Here is a 7,399-nt window from a genome sequence, read left to right on the forward strand (position 1 = left end):
GCCCTTACAAATGTTTTGTTTATAGCAATTACTTTTTGCGCCTATATTCAGTACATGCCAGTGAGTGTATAATAATTAATTTACATATTTACATATAAATTGTTTAATTTATTGTTATTCGCAGTTATTTATATTTTGTGGAATTAATTATATTGTTTTATATAGGGTAAAGAGGGGAATTGGTGTTAAAATAACTTTTGATATATAAAATTTTCACCTCTATCAATAATAAATATATTTATGCGAAGTATATTTTATCCTTAAGTTTGTATTCATGTTTCTAAAATCCATATATAGTTCTAACAAACTCAATCGTATTATTTGAAAGCCATTTATTTTTGGATTCTGAATTACATATTTGAAAGTGCGCTTTACTTACATTTGAAGCTCAGTTAGAACAGTATATATAACAGTATAACAGTTATAATAGTTATAACAGTATAGTATCCAGCGAAAAATGATTCGTTGATTGACGTTAAAATGACATCAAATAGACGTTAAAATCGTCAAACCGACGTCAATTTGATATCATTTTGACGTCAATCAACGAATCATTTGTACTTCCTTAGGAATTCGTGGAAGAATACTATAAGAATGATTTAGGAAGTTACATGCACCATGATTGGAGTTCCTCAGAACTTCTTAGAATATTCATATAGAATTACTTCAACTCAAAAAGATTTCTTCGGATTTAATAAATTTTATTGTATCCACACGAAAGAAAGATCAGAAACTTTGGCCGAAGGTGCTGCTGCTCTTGTGTGTACCTGTAGATGTCCACTTTTAATGCCATATGAGATAAAAAACATCACACTCGGCTGGGATCAAACTCGGGTCTTCCGCTTGCCACCAGACAACCGCTCTTTCCACTGAACTATTTAAGACTTCATGTTTGTGACATCTACCATACCTAGTGAAAAATGATTCGTTGATTGACGTTAAAATATCAAATTGATGTCGGTTTGATGATTTCAACGTCTATTTGATGTCATTTTAACGTCAATCAACGAATCATTTTTCGCTGGATACTATACTGTTATAACTATTATAACTGTTATACTTTTATATATACTGTTCTAACTGAGCTTCAAAAGTAAGTAAAGCACACTTTCAAATATATAATTCAGAATCCAAAAATAAATGGCTTTCAAATAATGCGATTGAGTTTGTTAGAACTATATATGGATTTTAGAAATATGAATACAAACTTAAGGATAAAATATACTTCGCATAAATATATTTATTGTTGATACAGGTGAAAATTTTATATATCAAAAGTTATTTTAACACCAATTTCCTCTCTTTGCCCTATTATATAAAACTATATAATTAATTCCATAAAATATAAATAACTGCGAATAACAATAAATTAAACAATTTATATGTAAATATGTAAATTAATTATTATACACTCACTGGCATGTACTGAATATAGGCGCAAAAAGTAATTGCTATAAACAAAACATTTGTAAGGGCTAAGGCAGATAAACGAGACATAGTCGAAGACGTAAAATAAAGCAGAGAAAAACGTAAACGTAAATCATGAAAGATCATTAAAGATTATACGCTTACGTTTTTCTCTGTCTTACTTTACGTCTACGATTACGACGCTTACGTCTCGTTCTCTGGTTTAGCTCTAATTCCTCATGAATTCTTAAAGTGTTCTAGGAATTAAGTTGCGAAGTATTCGCTATAATGAAGTCCTAAGGAATATTTCAAGACGAACTTACTGTGGTTAATTCTTCAAGAATTCTTCGGGTATTCATTCTTCTAATTCTATATATATTCTTTAAAATGAATATATATTCTTTAAAATTCTCTAGGAACTTCTGTTCATCTCTACGCTATTTGGGTTCATTGTCAAAAGGGCGGATGTTGAAAAGTAAGGTAAAAACGAGAAATTGTGTTTCATAGTTGTGTATTCCGTATAGTAATTATACTCGAGTAGATGAGTAACTCCGAATATTTGTGCAAGGAGACGAGTATAACTACCCCAAATACTCGCGCAAGGGAACGAGTGTAATTATTTCACAAAATACTCGACAACTACGAAATACAATTTCTCGTTTTTACCCCACTTTTCAACGTCTACCATTTTGAGAATAAAATTCAATTAAAAAATCAGCTCTCGTAACTTTGTTTGGAATTAAATAAGCTTTAATTTAAGAAAAAAGGCATCAAAATTGGATAGTATTTGGAGGCTGTAAACAATTACGAAACACGATTTCTCGTTTCAACTGTGCGGCATCACGCTTAGATGCCGTAATAGTACGGCATCCTATAGTGCCTTTGCGACGACTGCCGCCTTGGCTGATCGACGTCGCCGGTGGCCTCTGCAGTTTTACTAGGGGCTATTTCTTAAGAAATACACTAAAATATTAATTATAAAAAAAAATATCTTAAAAATTTACTTCTTTTCAATTGATTTGGCTAAAACTCCAATTTTCTTTTGAAAAAAATATTTGTTTAAGAGTGATCCCAATGCGACTTCAAAAGCTTCTTTATTTACCATATTCTACATACAGTATATTCCATAATTTTTTCAAATTTTTAAAAGTGGATATAATTTTTCATGTATTTATTTAAAACTAAAAAATTTATATAAGATTTTTTACATATTATTACATTATCTTCGCCAAAATCAACTTTTTCATCTAAAAGTACAAAGAAAAACTTACAAAATTCATGTCTTTATAATTTTTTTTATTTTTCATAATTTTATCTACAATTGGAAAAAAAATTTCTTAGAACGGTCTATCTCTAATATCTTAGACACAACCCTAATAGCACACTTCATTGGCATTGAATTGGTTTTACATTGGTAATATTGATATACATTGGGATTACATTGGCCAGTGTATGTCCAATACATCGCCCATATTGGCAACAAATGGATCGCCAATATGGGGGGCCATGCTTGCACCAATGTTGGCAATATATTGGAATGATATTGGCGCAAATATTCCAATATATAGCCAATATTGGCTAAAAATATATAGCCAATATTGCATACCATGATTGCGCCAATGTGCAATCAGTATTGAATAAACAAAAAATTATAATAAAAACCAAAATTGGGCACCATGATTGAGCCCATGTACAGCTCATATTGGTAACAAATAAATCGCTAATATGGGGGGCCATGCTTGCACCAATATTGGTTATATATTGAGATAATATTGACCAATGTATTTCAGTATATAGCCAATATTGGCTAGAAATATATAGCCAATATTGCATGCCATGATTGCGCCAATGTGCAGCCAGTATTGGATAAACAAAAATTTATAATAAAAAGCCAATATTGGGCGCTATAATTGAGCCAACGTACAGCCCATATTGGCAACAAATAGATGGCCAATATGGGGGGCCATGCTTGCACCAATGTTGGCAATATATTGGAATGACATTGGCGCAAATATTCCAATATATAGCCAATATTGGCTAAAAATATATAGCCAATATTGCATGCCATGACTGCGCCAATGTGCAGCCAGTATGGATAAATAAAAAATTATAATGAAAAGCCATATTGGGCGCCATGATTGAGCCAACGTACAGCCCATATTGGCAACAAATGGATCGTCAATATGGGGGACCATGCTTGCACCAATGTTGATTATATATTGGAATGACATGTATTCCAATATATAGCCAATATTGGCTAAAAATATATAGCCAATATTGCATGCCACGATTGCGCTAATGTACAGTCAATTTTGGATATAAATAAAATTTTATTGAAAATCCAATATTGCTATGATAGCACAAAAAGTTTCAGTTATGTTACAAGGATATGTTTCAATGCATATCATCTCATTTGTAATGTCTGTGGGACCATCGTTTTTAAGACATTGCACGAAAAAAAAACGAAAAATATAATTTTTTATTCAAATTAAATCATTTTATTAAATCATGTTATCAAAAAATTATATTATTGTGTTAATTACAACATATATAGACGAAATGTGGAACGTTTATATCGATCAAAGAAGTAGTGCCTAAAGCAACACACTTATAATCCAGAGGTGCCTCAGGGGTCCAAGTTCGAGTCCCACCAGTGTCAGTGAAAATTTTTAAATGTAATGTAACATTGGAATAAAGTAGTTTATAGTATACTCTTACGAATTCTTAAAAAATTACCGTCCAAAAAAGAAGAATACATTAGGAATTTGTTGTGCTATCTGGGTAGATTCAAATTTCAATATTGGTCCAATATTCGTAATTCAATATTGGTCCAATGTTAGGAATTCGATATTGGCTTACTTTTGAGCGCCAATATTGGTCTAATATTGGGCTTCAATATTAGCTATATATTGCAAGGCGTCTACTTTACAATAGCGAACCAATATTGGGGCCCAATGTTGGTCCAGTCTCCACCCAATGAGTTGTGGTATTAGAGGAGACATATAATACTTACTTTTTTACCTTTAATCTTATACAACCAATACTAGCACTAACATGTTTTTGCGATCATTTTAAAAATACTATGCAGTTAATTCTTAAGTGGTCCCTTGACATGTGGAATGCGCTATACGTATCTGAGAAAGCAAATCGGTAACTCGAGAGTATTTCATCAGAGTATTTCGCAAATTATATATGGAAGCAATAAAGGTTAAAATTATGATAAATACGTACGATAAGTACTTTACAACTATCAACATTGTTGCCTGCATTTGTTTTGTCATAAAAATGAAAACCATTCCTCCATTCCATGTCGCCATTCCTCCAGTAAGTGTCACTCACCGATACGTTTAGATGTATGCAGCCTGAAGAACTTTCGTGACGGACAAGCATAAAAAACTAGAAGCAGAAACGAAAAGACAAAGACAATACTATAGACAAAACAGGAATATTTAAAAAGTAAAATAAGCATTAATAGAAAAAAATTCAATAACGTTCTCTTACAAAAATGTTCCACCGTTTTTATCCTCATGTGGCCCACTTTTGGCCCGTTTTTAGCCTATTTTCTACCGTTTCTTAATTTTTATGGTTTCTTGCACTCTGAAACACGTACAGTGTATCCAGCGAAAAATTGTAAGAATATACGTGAGTATGCCTGAGTATTTTTGAGCAGATTGCTCCTTTCTAATACTCTATTTTCAGCTGGTGAGTAAAAGTACGTTAATACGTTCCTCTTTTACACACTTTTGTTTCAATATAGATCTGTATTAAAACGAAACTGAATAAAAGAGAAACATATTAACATGATATCACTCACTAGCTGAAAAAGAGTGTTAAAAACGAGCAATTTGCTAAAAAATACTCATGCATACTCGCATATACTCATCGTATTTTTCACTTAAATGAAAAATAGGACCGAGTGCTACTAACACGACTACTAATTAAAAATTATTAAATTATATCGTCTTGTTTCTTCTTTTATTCCTATAAGAAAAGGACGGGCAAGATGGAACGCTTTTTGAAATGTTTTTATCGTAAAAACATGGTTAAAATAAAATTATTTTTCAAAAACGATGATATATGACATACAGTTTGGACTATTTTCTTAAAAATTAGCACAAGAAAAAATATATTTCTTATATTTTTTTATGGAAAAAATAACAAAAAGAGAAGTATTGTCGATTTTTTACTTGTCCAAAAGATGCGGGAAAGATGGAATAAATAAAAAATTCTTATAATCGATTGTAATATAAAAAAGATCATATATTTATGGATATCTAAATACGTACCTAAAAAGCAATAAATAGTACCAACAAAAGTTAATAGATGTCCAATACTGTTTTTTTCCAACTAATTTGAATGCTAATATTTGCAAAGATTTTTTAGTCGTACCATATAATTTTGTCCATCATCTTAACATATTATTTATTCTTGCACAGTAGTCTTTTCTATTTCTTAGCATATTACTTATTCTTGCACAGTAGTCTTTTCTATTTTTTTTGGAGACTACGTTCTGGAAATGACTTAATTTCTTTGCATAACTACCATTTTATGTTGTCTATACAATATGCCAAGAAGTATAATGTAACCTAAGAATATTTTTGCTTATTACTTGAACAGTCTTATAAGCAAGCCATGTATTTAGGTAGCAAGTTGACATTTAAAAACGTCTCATTGACTTTAGAAACATTATTAAAAAGTTATTAAAAAGTTTATTTGACGTTACTCTGGGTACAAACAAATTTCAAATATGAATCATATGTAATTATGTATGATTATAATTTATTACAATTATATTTTTTTCCCAGTTATTTATTTTATTTGTTAATAAAATTTGAATAAATTGTTAATAAACTTTGAATAAATTTCATCTTAAAGATAAGATTAAACAAGTCACTTAATGTTCTATCTTGCCCTTTTTCTTCGTGTCCTCCCAGATAGCATAGAGAATTTAAAAAATTTCAAAAAATTCTGTCGTATATTATAAATATATCATCAATTCTGAATTCATTTTCCGATGCAAAAAAAATTCTTCAAAGTTCAGTTCAGTGAAAGAAATTCTGTTTGCACCTAAAAATGAGCTCAGAATTGGTAATATACGATTGAATTCTTTTCGAATCCTCTATGCTATCTCGGCTGTGTTGCCTGCAAAATTGTTTAACTGACGAGTAACAAGTTTTTAGGTTAGAATATCATTTTATCTAAATCTTTATTAATTTATGTAAATTTTTATTAATTTATGTAAATTTTTATTAATTTATGTAAATTTACCCATAAAGATTGAAGGCACAATTGTATTACTAGATGTTATTATACTTGATGTGATAAGCAAACAATTATATGCGACTATTATTACACTCGTCAACAAAATCATGGAATAGATAAGTTCATATCAAAATTTCGCACAATTTTAAATGAGTATAATACTGAGAAACATTATCGTATATATTTGGAATCTCTTTTTATTATTTTAAAGAGTGAAGTCTGTACTTTAAGGAACATTCGCCCGATTTTGAATTTACTGTCTTCCCTTTCCGCAGTCCTTTCAAAAGTAAATATGTGTTGCGTCTCCAAAAAATTGCACAATTTGACGTATCCTATGGGCTGGACTAAATTTATTTCATAAATTCCATGATGATCATCGTCAAGTATAGATCTTCCCTTGCAATTTAAAAGAAAAGGCGGATTTGTACGATATTTTTTCGCGGAGTTGCGGCATATTAAAGTTACCTATACATTTTAATTTTAAATGAGCAATGATACTGCGAAATATTATCGTATTTAAAATATTTTTTTTTAGATAATATGTCATATATATCATGTATATGATATATAATATATAATATATGTATATAATATATAATATATAATATATAATATATAATATTTATATAATATTTACTAATAAATAATACTATATATAATATTTATTTTAATATATAATATAAATAAATAAATATATATATATATATATATATATATATATATATATATA

General features: G+C 29.6%; 1 protein-coding gene across 2 annotated transcripts in view; it reads right to left on the reverse strand.

Annotated features, from left to right (window-relative positions):
* The window catches only part of LOC116851386, a 28,855-nt gene that overhangs the window by 7,463 nt on the left and 13,993 nt on the right, over positions 1-7,399 (reverse strand). Inside the window, exons 7-8 of one of the 2 annotated variants that reach the window (XR_004379573.1) lie at positions 4,639-4,803; positions 2,780-4,541 (exon numbers count right to left, since the gene is read on the reverse strand). The gene's annotated coding sequence lies outside the window, so the exon portion shown is untranslated. Of the gene's footprint in view, positions 1-2,779; positions 4,542-4,638; positions 4,804-7,399 lie in introns of those variants that run through there. The other variant, XR_004379572.1, reaches the window with a different exon arrangement.

Source organism: Odontomachus brunneus, unplaced genomic scaffold, assembly GCF_010583005.1.
Source record: "Odontomachus brunneus isolate Ranch 3 - 2012 unplaced genomic scaffold, Obru_v1 Obru_scaffold_174, whole genome shotgun sequence".
NCBI lineage: Eukaryota > Metazoa > Arthropoda > Insecta > Hymenoptera > Formicidae > Odontomachus > Odontomachus brunneus.